The sequence below is a fragment of the Stenella coeruleoalba genome, assembly GCF_951394435.1.
Source record: "Stenella coeruleoalba genome assembly, contig: scaffold_28, whole genome shotgun sequence".
In the NCBI taxonomy this organism is placed as follows: Eukaryota; Metazoa; Chordata; class Mammalia; order Artiodactyla; family Delphinidae; genus Stenella; species Stenella coeruleoalba.
This window is the reverse complement of record NW_027645921.1, coordinates 885,336-899,775: the sequence shown is the minus strand read 5'-3', so window position 1 is coordinate 899,775 and position 14,440 is coordinate 885,336. Positions and strand designations below refer to the sequence as shown.

The following is a 14,440-nucleotide window of genomic DNA, read 5'->3' as shown; positions in this document are numbered from 1 at the left end:
CGCTTTCTTGTGACCTGGCCGCAACACCGCAGGATGTCTTCAGGCCCTAATCTGGTTCTGGCACGGCACGCTGAGCCTGTGGTTAATTCCTCTTCCTGGTGGGAAATGAGAGTTAAATTTGCCCGTCCAGACACCTCCAGCTAGCCTCTCATTGGTTCTCGCTATTCCTGTTCATCTTCCACAGAAATTGCAAACTGGGCCAAACAGGAGGTTAAAGGGACTGACTCTCCAACTGGGGAGAGTTTTAGTAAAGCGTCTGGAATGTTGCACCCGAGTACCAGGGTACGAAAACTGAGACATATTTGAACACGTCTCCCGATCACATGGTTGATCATACTCTAGGTTCCACATGCATGTTTTAGCTGAAGGAAGAATACCTTAAACCTGGATAGTTGAAACCCGTGGAATGGGTACCATGCAATATGACTTCAAAGGGTCTTCATTTGCTCACGAACCTCTCCAATCCTATCACTGCTGCGTTTATGCCCCTGTACACATGCTTGATTCTCTTTCGGAGACATAGCAATCCATAGGTTTTAAGATACTTACTAGTCAGGTACATTCTTAGGCGTTTAATATGCGGTGTTGAGTCCATTTCGTTGAGCAAGGAGTAGCTCTTGTCTATTCCATATTTGGCTTAAGGAACTTTATCTGTGCTCATTTCAATCTCTGGTTTTATGCAGCACCCCAACTCACCTTTACCCTTAAGCAAGCATAAGTTGGTTTTCTAAATTTGAGACACTGTTCTGTTCTGTAATTCAGTTCCTGTGTAGCCAAGTTTACATTCCGTGTATTACTGATATCTTATGATGCTTCTTTTTCTGTGTGACTTATTTCAGTTAGAATCATCATACCTGAATCCACTCATTGTGCTGCTAAGGGCCTGATGACACAGATTTCATTGCTGAGTGATATTGCTTTGTAAGTAAATACCAGAACTTCTTTACCCATTTTTCACTTTCTGCGATGTTGAACTTGTACTGTAAACGAGGTTCTTGTAAACAGAGCCGTTCCAAACTTTGGGGTGGCTGTGTATTTTTGATTTTAATTTCCCTAAGCTATAGGACCATAAGTGGAAGTGCCCTAGGCTCTGTTGCTTTGTTTTTTAGATGTTTCAGGAAACACCATACACTTCTCCCGAGTGGTTGTTGGCAATTTACATCCCGCCCATCAGCATAACAAGGCTCCCAGTTCTCCATGGCCTGTCCTGCCTTTCTGGATTTTACACTTTTTTCAGATGGCCCTTTTGACCGGGGGGAAGTGAGACTTCATTGTAGTGCAGATTTCCTTTGCAAGCTTGCTTGGTTGGCCAAAAAGGGCGTATGCGTTTTTTCCTGAATATATTCAGGAAAAAACGCATACGCCCTTTTTGGCCAAGTGCATCATTGTGGACGTTCTGCCTCTTTTCCTATGCTTTCAATGCAATTCCAGTCTACCTCCTGAAATCGGTTTCCTGCAATTCTGCCTCTTGGCTTTCAAGTCCTCTTGGCAGCCTTACTTCAGTCTATTTTTGGACGATAGCTGTCATTTATAACTCTGCAGGTTTGTGAATTACAGTGCCCCTGAGCTCCTTTCTTCAACTCGCTTTCTTGTGACCTGGCCGCAACACCGCAGCATGGCTTCAGGCCCTAATCTGGTTCCGGCATGGCACGCTGAGCCTTTGGTTATTTCCTCTTCCTGGTGGGAAATGAGAGTTAAATTTGCCCGTCCAGACACCTCCAGCTAGCCTCTCATTGGTTCTCGCTATTCCTGTTCATCTTCCGCAGAAATTGCAAACTGTGCCAAACAGGAGGTTAAAGGCGCTGACTCTCCAACTGGGGAGAGTGTTAGTAAAGCGTCTGGAATGTTGCACCCGAGTACCAGGGGAGGAAAACTGAGACATATTTGAACACGTCTCCCAATCACATGGTTGATCATACTCTGGGTTCCACATGCATGTTTTAGCTGAAGGAAGAATACCTAAAACCTGGGTAGTTGAAACCCGTGGAATGGGTACCATGCAATAAGATTTCAAAGGGTCTTCATTTGCTCACCGAACCTCTCCAATCCTATCACTGCTGCGTTTATGCCCCTGTACACATGCTTGATTCTCTTTCGGAGACATAGCAATCCATAGGTTTTAAGATACTTACTAGTCAGGTACATTCTTAGGCGTTTAATATGCGGTGTTGAGTCCATTTCGTTGAGCAAGGAGTAGCTCTTGTCTATTCCATATTTGGCTTAAGGAACTTTATCTGTGCTCATTTCAGTCTCTGGTTTTATGCAGCAACCCAACTCACCTTTCCCCTTAAGCAAGCATAAGTTGGTTTTCTAAATTTGAGAACCTGTTCTGTTTTGGAATTCAGTTCCTGTGTAGCCAAGTTTACATTCCGTGTATTAGTGATATCTTATGATGTTTCTTTTTCTGTGTGACTTATTTCAGTTAGAATCATCGTACCTGAATCTACTCATTATGCTGCTACGGGCCTGATGACATAGATTTCATTGCTGAGTGATACTGCATTGTACGTAAGTACCACAAGTTCTTTATCCATTTTTCACTTTCTGTGATATTGAACTTGTACGGTAAACGAGGTTCTTGTAAACAGAGGCGTCCCAAACTTTGGGGTGGCTGTGTCTTTTTGCTTTTAATTTCCCTAAGCTATAGGACCATAAGTGGAAGTGCCCTAGGCTCTGTTGCTTTGTTTTTTAGATGTTTCAGGAAACACCATACACTTCTCCCCAGTGTCTGTTGGCAATTTACATCCCGCCCATCAGCATAACAAGGCTCCCAGTTCTCCATGGCCTGTACTGCCTTTCTGGATTTTACACTTTTTTCAGATGGCCCTTTTGACCGGGGGGAAGTGAGACTTCATTGTAGTGCAGATTTCCTTTGCAAGTTTGCTTGGTTGGCCAAAAAGGGCGTATGCGTTTTTTCCTGAATATATTCAGGAAAAAACGCATACGCCCTTTTTGGCCAAGTGCATCATTGTGGACGTTCTGCCTCTTTTCCTATGCTTTCAATGCAATTCCAGTCTACCTCCTGAAATCGGTTTCCTGCAATTCTAACCCGCTTTCAAGTCCTCTTGGCAGCCTTACTTCAGTCTATTTTTGGACGATAGCTGTCATTTATAACTCTGCAGGTTTGTGAATTACAGTGCCCCTGAGCTCCTTTCTTCAACTCGCTTTCTTGTGACCTGGCCGCAACACCGCAGGATGTCTTCAGGCCCTAATCTGGTTCTGGCATGGCACGCTGAGCCTTTGGTTAATTCCTCTTCCTGGTGGGAAATGAGAGTTAAATTTGCCCATCCAGACACCTCCAGCTAGTCTCTCATTGGTTCTCGCTATTCCTGTTCATCTTCCACAGAAATTGCAAACTGGGCCAAACAGGAGGTTAAAGGGACTGACTCGCCAAGTGGGGAGAGTGTTAGTAAAGCGTCTGGAATGTTGCACCCGAGTACCAGGGTACGAAAACTGAGACATATTTGAACACGTCTCCCGATCACATGGTTGATCATACTGTAGGTTCCATATGCATGTTTTAGCTAAAGGAAGAATACCTTAAACCTGGGTAGTTGAAACCCGTGGAATGGGTACCATGCAATATGACTTCAAAGGGTCTTCATTTGCTCACGAACCTCTCCAATCCTATCACTGCTGCGTTTATGCCCCTGTACACATGCTTGATTCTCTTTCGGAGACATAGCAATCCATAGGTTTTAAGATACTTACTAGTCAGGTACATTCTTAGGCGTTTAATATGCGGTGTTGAGTCCATTTCGTTGAGCAAGGAGTAGCTCTTGTCTATTCCATATTTGGCTTAAGGAACTTTATCTGTGCTCATTTCAATCTCTGGTTTTATGCAGCACCCCAACTCACCTTTCCCCTTAAGCAAGCATAAGTTGGTTTTCTAAATTTGAGACCCTGTTCTGTTCTGTAATTCAGTTCCTGTGTAGCCAAGTTTACATTCCGTGTATTACTGATATCTTATGATGTTTCTTTTTCTGTGTGACTTATTTCAGTTAGAATCATCATACCTGAATCCACTCATTGTGCTGCCAAGGGCCTGATGACATAGATTTCATTGCTGAGTGATATTGCTTTGTAAGTAAATACCACAACTTCTTTATCCATTTTTCACTTTCTGCGATGTTGAACTTGTACTGTAAACGAGGTTCTTGTAAACAGAGGCGTCCCAAACTTTGGGGTGGCTGTGTCTTTTTGATTTTAATTTCCCTAAGCTATAGGACCATAAGTGGCAGCGCCCTAGGCTCTGTTGCTTTGTTTTTTAGATGTTTCAGGAAACACCATACACTTCTCCCGAGTGTCTGTTGGCAATTTACATCCCGCCCATCAGCATAACAAGGCTCCCAGTTCTCCATGGCCTGTCCTGCCTTTCTGGATTTTACACTTTTTTCAGATGGCCCTTTTGACCGGGGGGAAGTGAGACTTCATTGTAGTGCAGATTTCCTTTGCAAGCTTGCTTGGTTGGCCAAAAAGGGCGTATGCGTTTTTTCCTGAATATATTCAGGAAAAAACGCATACGCCCTTTTTGGCCAAGTGCATCATTGTGGACGTTCTGCCTCTTTTCCTATGCTTTCAATGCAATTCCAGTCTACCTCCTGAAATCGGTTTCCTGCAATTCTGCCCCGCTTTCAAGTCCTCTTGGCAGCCTTACTTCAGTCTATTTTTGGACGATAGCTGTCATTTATAACTCTGCAGGTTTGTGAATTACAGTGCCCCTGAGCTCCTTTCTTCAACTCGCTTTCTTTTGAGCTGGCCGCAACACCGCAGGATGGCTTCAGGCCCTAATCTGGTTCCGGCACGGCACGCTGAGCCTTTGGTTAATTCCTCTTCCTGGTGGGAAATGAGAGTTAAATTTGCCCGTCCAGACACCTCCAGCTAGCCTCTCATTGGTTCTCGCTATTCCTGTTCATCTTCCACAGAAATTGCAAACTGGGCCAAACAGGAGGTTAAAGGGACTGACTCTCCAACTGGGGAGAGTGTTAGTAAAGCGTCTGGAATGTTGCACCCGAGTACCAGGGGAGGAAAACTGAGACATATTTGAACACGTCTCCCGATCACATGGTTGATCATACTCTAGGTTCCACATGCATGTTTTAGCTGAAGGAAGAATACCTTAAACCTGGATAGTTGAAACCCGTGGAATGGGTACCATGCAATATGACTTCAAAGGGTCTTCATTTGCTCACGAACCTCTCCAATCCTATCACTGCTGCGTTTATGTCTTTGTACACATGCTTGATTCTCTTTTGGAGACATAGCAATCCATAGGTTTTAAGATACTTACAAGTCAGGTACATTCTTAGGCGTTTAATATGCGGTGTTGAGTCCATTTCGTTGAGCAAGGAGTAGCTCTTGTCTATTCCATATTTGGCTTAAGGAACTTTATCTGTACTCATTTCAATCTCTGGTTTTATGCAGCACCCCAACTCACCTTTACCCTTAAGCAAGCATAAGTTGGTTTTCTAAATTTGAGACCCTGTTCTGTTCTGTAATTCAGTTCCTGTGTAGCCAAGTTTACATTCCGTGTATTACTGATATCTTATGATGTTTCTTTTTCTGTGTGACTTATTTCAGTTAGAATCATCATACCTGAATCCACTCATTGTGCTGCTAAGGGCCTGATGACATAGATTTCATTGCTGAGTGATATTGCTTTGTAAGTAAATACCACAACTTCTTTATCCATTTTTCACTTTCTGCGATGTTGAACTTGTACTGTAAACGAGGGTCTTGTAAACAGAGGCGTCCCAAACTTTGGGGTGGCTGTGTCTTTTTGATTTTAATTTCCCTAAGCTATAGGACCATAAGTGGCAGTGCCCTAGGCTCTGTTGCTTTGTTTTTTAGATGTTTCAGGAAACACCATACACTTCTCCCAAGTGTCTGTTGGCAATTTACATCCCGCCCATCAGCATAACAAGGCTCCCAATTCTCCATGGTCTGTTGCCTTTCTGGATTTTACACTTTTTTCAGATGGCCCTTTTGACCGGGGGGAAGTGAGACTTCATTGTAGTGCAGATTTCCTTTGCAAGCTTGCTTGGTTGGCCAAAAAGGGCGTATGCGTTTTTTCCTGAATATATTCAGGAAAAAACGCATACGCCCTTTTTGGCCAAGTGCATCATTGTGGACGTTCTGCCTCTTTTCCTATGCTTTCAATGCAATTCCAGTCTACCTCCTGAAATCGGTTTCCTGCAATTCTGCCCCGCTTTCAAGTCCTCTTGGCAGCCTTACTTCAGTCTATTTTTGGACGATAGCTGTCATTTATAACTCTGCAGGTTTGTGAATTACAGTGCCCCTGAGCTCCTTTCTTCAACTCGCTTTCTTGTGACCTGGCCGCAACACCGCAGGATGTCTTCAGGCCCTAATCTGGTTCTGGCACGGCACGCTGAGCCTGTGGTTAATTCCTCTTCCTGGTGGGAAATGAGAGTTAAATTTGCCCGTCCAGACACCTCCAGCTAGCCTCTCATTGGTTCTCGCTATTCCTGTTCATCTTCCACAGAAATTGCAAACTGGGCCAAACAGGAGGTTAAAGGGACTGACTCTCCAACTGGGGAGAGTGTTAGTAAAGCGTCTGGAATGTTGCACCCGAGTACCAGGGGAGGAAAAGTGAGACATATTTGAACACGTCTCCCGATCACATGGTTGATCATACTCTAAGTTCCACATGCATGTTTTAGCTGAAGGAAGAATACCTTAAACCTGGGTAGTTGAAACCCGTGGAATGGGTACCATGCAATATGACTTCAAAGGGTCTTCATTTGCTCACCGAACCTCTCCAATCCTATCACTGCTGTGTTTATGCCCCTGTACACATGCTTGATTCTCTTTCGGAGACATAGCAATCCATAGGTTTTAAGATACTTACTAGTCCGGTACATTATTAGGCCTTTAATATGGGGTGTTGAGTCCATTTCGTTGAGCAAGGAGTAGCTGTTGTGTATTCCGTATTTGGCTTAAGGAACTTTATCTGTGCTCATTTCAATCTCTGGTTTTATGCAGCACCCCAACTCACCTTTACCCTTAAGCAAGAATAAGTTGGTTTTCTAAATTTGAGACCCTGTTCTGTTCTGTAATTCAGTTCCTGTGTAGCCAAGTTTACATTCCGTGTATTACTGATATCTTATGATGTTTCTTTTTCTGTGTGACTTATTTCAGTTAGAATCATCATACCTGAATCCACTCATTGTGCTGCTAAGGGCCTGATGACACAGATTTCATTGCTGAGTGATATTGCTTTGTAAGTAAATACCACAACTTCTTTATCCATTTTTCACTTTCTGCGATGTTGAACTTGTACTGTAAACGAGGTTCTTGTAAACAGAGCCGTTCCAAACTTTGGGGTGGCTGTGTCTTTTTGATTTTAAATTCCCTAAGCTATAGGACCATAAGTGGAAGTGCCCTAGGCTCTGTTGCTTTGTTTTTTAGATATTTCAGGAAACACCATACACTTCTCCCGAGTGGTTGTTGGCAATTTACATCCCGCCCATCAGCATAACAAGGCTCCCAGTTCTCCATGGCCTGTCCTGCCTTTCTGGATTTTACACTTTTTTCAGATGGCCCTTTTGACCGGGGGGAAGTGAGACTTCATTGTAGTGCAGATTTCCTTTGCAAGCTTGCTTGGTTGGCCAAAAAGGGCGTATGCGTTTTTTCCTGAATATATTCAGGAAAAAACGCATACGCCCTTTTTGGCCAAGTGCATCATTGTGGACGTTCTGCCTCTTTTCCTATGCTTTCAATGCAATTCCAGTCTACCTCCTGAAATCGGTTTCCTGCAATTCTGCCCCGCTTTCAAGTCCTCTTGGCAGCCTTACTTCAGTCTATTTTTGGACGATAGCTGTCATTTATAACTCTGCAGGTTTGTGAATTACAGTGCCCCTGAGCTCCTTTCTTCACCTCGCTTTCTTTTGAGCTGGCCGCAACACCGCAGGATGGCTTCAGGCCCTAATCTGGTTCCGGCCCGGCATGCTGAGCCTTTGGTTAATTCCTCTTCCTGGTGGGAAATGAGAGTTAAATTTGCCCGTCCAGACACCTCCAGCTAGCCTCTCATTGGTTCTCGCTATTCCTGTTCATCTTCCGCAGAAATTGCAAACTGGGCCAAACAGGAGGTTAAAGGGACTGACTCTCCAAGTCGGGAGAGTGTTAGTAAAGCGTCTGGAATGTTGCACCCGAGTACCAGGGGAGGAAAACTGAGACATATTTGAACACGTCTCCCGATCACATGGTTGATCATACTCTGGGATCCACATGCATGTTTTAGCTGAAGGAAGAATACCTTAAACCTGGAGAGTTGAGACCCGTGTAATGGGTACCATGCAATATGACTTCAAAGGGTCTTCATTTGCTCACCGCACCTCTCCAATCCTATCACTGCTGCGTTTATGCCCCTGTACACATGCTTGATTCTCTTTCGGAGACATAGCAATCCATAGGTTTTAAGATACTTACTAGTCAGGTACATTCTTAGGCGTTTAATATGCGGTGTTGAGTCCATTTCGTTGAGCAAGGAGTAGCTCTTGTCTATTCCATATTTGACTTAAGGAACTTTATCTGTGCTCATTTCAATCTCTGGTTTTATGCAGCAACCCAACTCACCTTTCCCCTTAAGCAAGCATAAGTTGGTTTTCTAAATTTGAGACCCTGTTCTGTTCTGTAATTCAGTTCCTGTGTAGCCAAGTTTACATTCCGTGTATTACTGATATCTTATGATGTTTCTTTTTCTGTGTGACTTGCTTCAGTTAGATTCATCATACCTGAATCCACTCATTGTGCTGCTAAGTGCCTGATGACACAGATTTCATTGCTGAGTGATATTGCTTTGTAAGTAAATACCACAACTTCTTTATCCATTTTTCACTTTCTGCGATGTTGAACTTGTACTGTAAACGAGGTTCTTGTAAACAGAGCCGTTCCAAACTTTGGGGTAGCTGTGTCTTTTTTATTTTAATTTCCCTAAGCTATAGGACCATAAGTGGAAGTGCCCTAGGTTCTGTTGCTTTGTTTTTTAGATGTTTCAGGAAACACCATACACTTCTCCCGAGTGGTTGTTGGCAATTTACATCCCGCCCATCAGCATAACAAGGCTCCCAGTTCTCCATGGCCTGTCCTGCCTTTCTGGATTTTACACTTTTTTCAGATGGCCCTTTTGACCGGGGGGAAGTGAGACTTCATTGTAGTGCAGATTTCCTTTGCAAGCTTGCTTGGTTGGCCAAAAAGGGCGTATGCGTTTTTTCCTGAATATATTCAGGAAAAAACGCATACGCCCTTTTTGGCCAAGTGCATCATTGTGGACGTTCTGCCTCTTTTCCTATGCTTTCAATGCAATTCCAGTCTACCTCCTGAAATCGGTTTCCTGCAATTCTGCCCCGCTTTCAAGTCCTCTTGGCAGCCTTACTTCAGTCTATTTTTGGACGATAGCTGTCATTTATAACTCTGCAGGTTTGTGAATTACAGTGCCCCTGAGCTCCTTTCTTCAACTCGCTTTCTTTTGAGCTGGCCGCAACACCGCAGGATGGCTTCAGGCCCTAATCTGGTTCCGGTACGGCACGCTGAGCCTTTGGTTATTTCCTCTTCCTGGTGGGAAATGAGAGTTAAATTTGCCCGTCCAGACACCTCCAGCTAGCCTCTCATTGGTTCTCGCTATTCCCGTTCATCTTCCGCAGAAATTGCAAACTGGGCCAAACAGGAGGTTAAAGGCGCTGACTCTCCAAGTGGGGAGAGTGTTAGTAAAGCGTCTGGAATGTTGCACCCGAGTACCAGGGGAGGAAAACTGAGACATATTTGAACACGTCTCCCGTTCACATGGTTGATCATACTTGGGTTCCACATGCATGTTTTAGCTGAAGGAAGAATACCTAAAACCTGGGTAGTTGAAACCCGTGGAATGGGTACCATGCAATATGACTTCAAAGGGTCTTCATTTGCTCACCGAACCTCTCCAATCCTATCACTGCTGCGTTTATGCCCCTGTACACATGCTTGATTCTCTTTCGGAGACATAGCAATCCATAGGTTTTAAGATACTTACTAGTCAGGTACATTCTTAGGCGTTTAATATGCGGTGTTGAGTCCATTTCGTTGAGCAAGGAGTAGCTCTTGTCTATTCCATATTTGACATAAGGAACTTTATCTGTGCTCATTTCAATCTCTGGTTTTATGCAGCAACCCAACTCACCTTTCCCCTTAAGCAAGCATAAGTTGGTTTTCTAAATTTGAGACCCTGTTCTGTTTTGGAATTCAGTTCCTGTGTAGCCAAGTTTACATTCCGTGTATTAGGGATATCTTATGATGTTTCTTTTTCTGTGTGACTTATTTCAGTTAGAATCATCGTACCTGAATCTACTCATTATGCTGCTACGGGCCTGATGACATAGATTTCATTGCTGAGTGATACTGCATTGTACGTAAGTACCACACGTTCTTTATCCATTTTTCACTTTCTGCGATGTTGAACTTGTACTGTAAACGAGGTTCTTGTAAACAGAGCCGTTCCAAACTTTGGGGTGGCTGTGTCTTTTTGATTTTAATTTCCCTAAGCTATAGGACCATAAGTGGCAGTGCCCTAGGCTCTGTTGCTTTGTTTTTTAGATGTTTCAGGAAACACCATACACTTCTCCCGAGTGGTTGTTGGCAATTTACATCCCACCCATCAGCATAACAAGGCTCCCAGTTCTCCATGACCTGTCCTGCCTTTCTGGATTTTACACTTTTTTCAGATGGCCCTTTTGACCGGGGGGAAGTGAGACTTCATTGTAGTGCAGATTTCCTTTGCAAGCTTGCTTGGTTGGCCAAAAAGGGCGTATGCGTTTTTTCCTGAATATATTCAGGAAAAAACGCATACGCCCTTTTTGGCCAAGTGCATCATTGTGGACGTTCTGCCTCTTTTCCTATGCTTTCAATGCAATTCCAGTCTACCTCCTGAAATCGGTTTCCTGCAATTCTGCCCCGCTTTCAAGTCCTCTTGGCAGCCTTACTTCAGTCTATTTTTGGACGATAGCTGTCATTTATAACTCTGCAGGTTTGTGCATTACAGTGCCCCTGAGCTCCTTTCTTCAACTTGCTTTCTTGTGACCTGGCCGCAACACCGCAGGATGGCTTCAGGCCCTAATCTGGTTCCGGCACGGCACGCTGAGCCTTTGGTTATTTCCTTTTCCTGGTGGGAAATGAGAGTTAAATTGCCCATCCTGACACCTCCAGCTAGTCTCTCATTGGTTCTCGCTATTCCTGTTCATCTTCCACAGAAATTGCAAACTGGGCCAAACAGGAGGTTAAAGGCGCTGACTCTCCAAGTGGGGAGAGTGTTAGTAAAGCGTCTGGAATGTTGCACCCGAGTACCAGGCGAGGAAAACTGAGACATATTTGAACACGTCTCCCGTTCACATGGTTGATCATACTTGGGTTCCACATGCATGTTTTAGCTGAAGGAAGAATACCTTAAACCTGGAGAGTTAAGACCCGTGTAATGTGTACCATGCAATATGACTTCAAAGGGTCTTCATTTGCTCACCGAACCTCTCCAATCCTATCACTGCTGCGTTTATGCCCCTGTACACATGCTTGATTCTCTTTCGGAGACATAGCAATCCATAGGTTTTTAAGATACTTACTAGTCAGGTACATTCTTAGGGGTTTAATATGCGGTGTTGAGTCCATTTCGTTGAACAAGGAGTAGCTCTTGTCTATTCCATATTTGGCTTAAGGAACTTTATCTGTGCTCATTTCAATCTCTGGTTTTATGCAGCACCCCAACTCACCTTTACCCTTAAGCAAGCATAAGTTGGTTTTCTAAATTTGAGTCCCTGTTCTGTTCTGTAATTCAGTTCCTGTGTAGCCAAGTTTACATTCCGTGTACTACTGATATCTTATGATGTTTCTTTTTCTGTGTGACTTACTTCAGTTAGAATCATCATACCTGAATCCACTCATTGTGCTGCTAAGGGCCTGATGACACAGATTTCATTGCTGAGTGATATTGCTTTGTAAGTAAATACCACAACTTCTTTATCCATTTTTCACTTTCTGCGATGTTGAACTTGTACTGTAAACGAGGTTCTTGTAAACAGAGCCGTTCCAAACTTTGGGGTGGCTGTGTCTTTTTGATTTTAATTTCCCTAAGCTATAGGACCATAAGTGGAAGTGCCCTAGGTTCTGTTGCTTTGTTTTTCAGATGTTTCAGGAAACACCATACACTTCTCCCGAGTGGTTGTTGGCAATTTACATCCCGCCCATCAGCATAACAAGGCTCCCAGTTCTCCATGGCCTGTCCTGCCTTTCTGGATTTTACACTTTTTTCAGATGGCCCTTTTGACCGGGGGGAAGTGAGACTTCATTGTAGTGCAGATTTCCTTTGCAAGCTTGCTTGGTTGGCCAAAAAGGGCGTATGAGTTTTTTCCTGAATATATTCAGGAAAAAACGCATACGCCCTTTTTGGCCAAGTGCATCATTGTGGACGTTCTGCCTCTTTTCCTATGCTTTCAATGCAATTCCAGTCTACCTCCTGACATCGGTTTCCTGCAATTCTGCCCCGCTTTCAAGTCCTCTTGGCAGCCTTACTTCAGTCTATTTTTGGACGATAGCTGTCATTTATAACTCTGCAGGTTTGTGAATTACAGTGCCCCTGAGCTCCTTTCTTCAACTCGCTTTATTTTGAGCTGGCCGCAACACCGCAGGATGGCTTCAGGCCCTAATCTGGTTCCGGTACGGCACGCTGAGCCTTTGGTTATTTCCTCTTCCTGGTGGAAAATGAGAGTTAAATTTGCCCGTCCAGACACCTCCAGCTAGTCTCTCATTGGTTCTCGCTATTCCTGTTCATCTTCCGCAGAAATTGCAAACTGGGCCAAACAGGAGGTTAAAGGCGCTGACTCTCCAAGTGGGGAGAGTGTTAGTAAAGCGTCTGGAATGTTGCACCCGAGTACCAGGGGAGGAAAACTGAGACGTATTTGAACACGTCTCCCGATCACATGGTTGATCATACTCTGGGTTCCACATGCATGTTTTAGCTGAAGGAAGAATACATTAAACCTGGAGAGTTGAGACCCGTGTAATGGGTACCATGCAATATGACTTCAAAGGGTCTTCATTTGCTCACCGAACCTCTCTAATCCTATCACTGCTGCGTTTATGCCCCTGTACACATGCTTGATTCTCTTTCGGAGACATAGCAATCCATAGGTTTTTAAGATACTTACTAGTCAGGTACATTCTTAGGCATTTAATATGCGGTGTTGAGTCCATTTCGTTGAACAAGGAGTAGCTCTTGTCTATTGCATATTTGACTTAAGGAACTTTATCTGTGCTCATTTCAATCTCTGGTTTTATGCAGCACCCCAACTCACCTTTACCCTTAAGCAAGCATAAGTTGGTTTTCTAAATTTGAGACCCTGTTCTGTTCTGTAATTCAGTTCCTGTGTAGCCAAGTTTACATTCCGTGTATTACTGATATCTTATGATGTTTCCTTTTCTGTGTGACTTACTTCAGTTAGAATCATCATACCTGAATCCACTCATTGTGCTGCTAAGGGCCTGATGACACAGATTTCATTGCTGAGTGATAGTGCTTTGTAAGTAAATACCACAACTTCTTTATCCATTTTTCACTTTCTGCGATGTTGAACTTGTACTGTAAACGAGGTTCTTGTAAACAGAGCCGTTCCAAACTTTGGGGTGGCTGTGTCTTTTTGATTTTAATTTCCCTAAGCTATAGGACCATAAGTGGAAGTGCCCTAGGTTCTGTTGCTTTGTATTTTAGATGTTTCAGGAAACACCATACACTTCTCCCGAGTGGTTGTTGGCAATTTACATCCCGCCCATCAGCATAACAAGGCTCCCAGTTCTCCATGGCCTGTCCTGCCTTTCTGGATTTTACACTTTTTTCAGATGGCCCTTTTGACCGGGGGGAAGTGAGACTTCATTGTAGTGCAGATTTCCTTTGCAAGCTTGCTTGGTTGGCCAAAAAGGGCGTATGCGTTTTTTCCTGAATATATTCAGGAAAAAACGCATACGCCCTTTTTGGCCAAGTGCATCATTGTGGACGTTCTGCCTCTTTTCCTATGCTTTCAATGCAATTCCAGTCTACCTCCTGAAATCGGTTTCCTGCAATTCTGCCCCGCTTTCAAGTCCTCTTGGCAGCCTTACTTCAGTCTATTTTTGGACGATAGCTGTCATTTATAACTCTGCAGGTTTGTGAATTACAGTGCCCCTGAGCTCCTTTCTTCAACTTGCTTTCTTGTGACCTGGCCGAAACACCGCAGGATGGCTTCAGGCCCTAATCTGGTTCCGGCACGGCACGCTGAGCCTTTGGTTATTTCCTTTTCCTGGTGGGAAATGAGAGTTAAATTTGCCCGTCCTGACACCTCCAGCTAGTCTCTCATTGGTTCTCGCTATTCCTGTTCATCTTCCGCAGAAATTGCAAACTGGGCCAAACAGGAGGTTAAAGGCGCTG

The 14,440-nt window shown here is 44.0% G+C and overlaps 1 long non-coding RNA gene across 1 annotated transcript in view; it reads left to right on the top strand.

The window, feature by feature from the left end:
- LOC307181468 overlaps positions 1-8,763 on the top strand; it is a 1,676,472-nt gene extending 1,667,709 nt beyond the window's left edge. Inside the window, exon 6 of the long non-coding RNA XR_013826832.1 lies at positions 8,739-8,763. This is a non-coding gene — a long non-coding RNA (uncharacterized lncRNA). The remainder of the gene's footprint in view (positions 1-8,738) is intronic.
- The last annotated feature ends 5,677 nt before the right edge of the window (positions 8,764-14,440 follow it).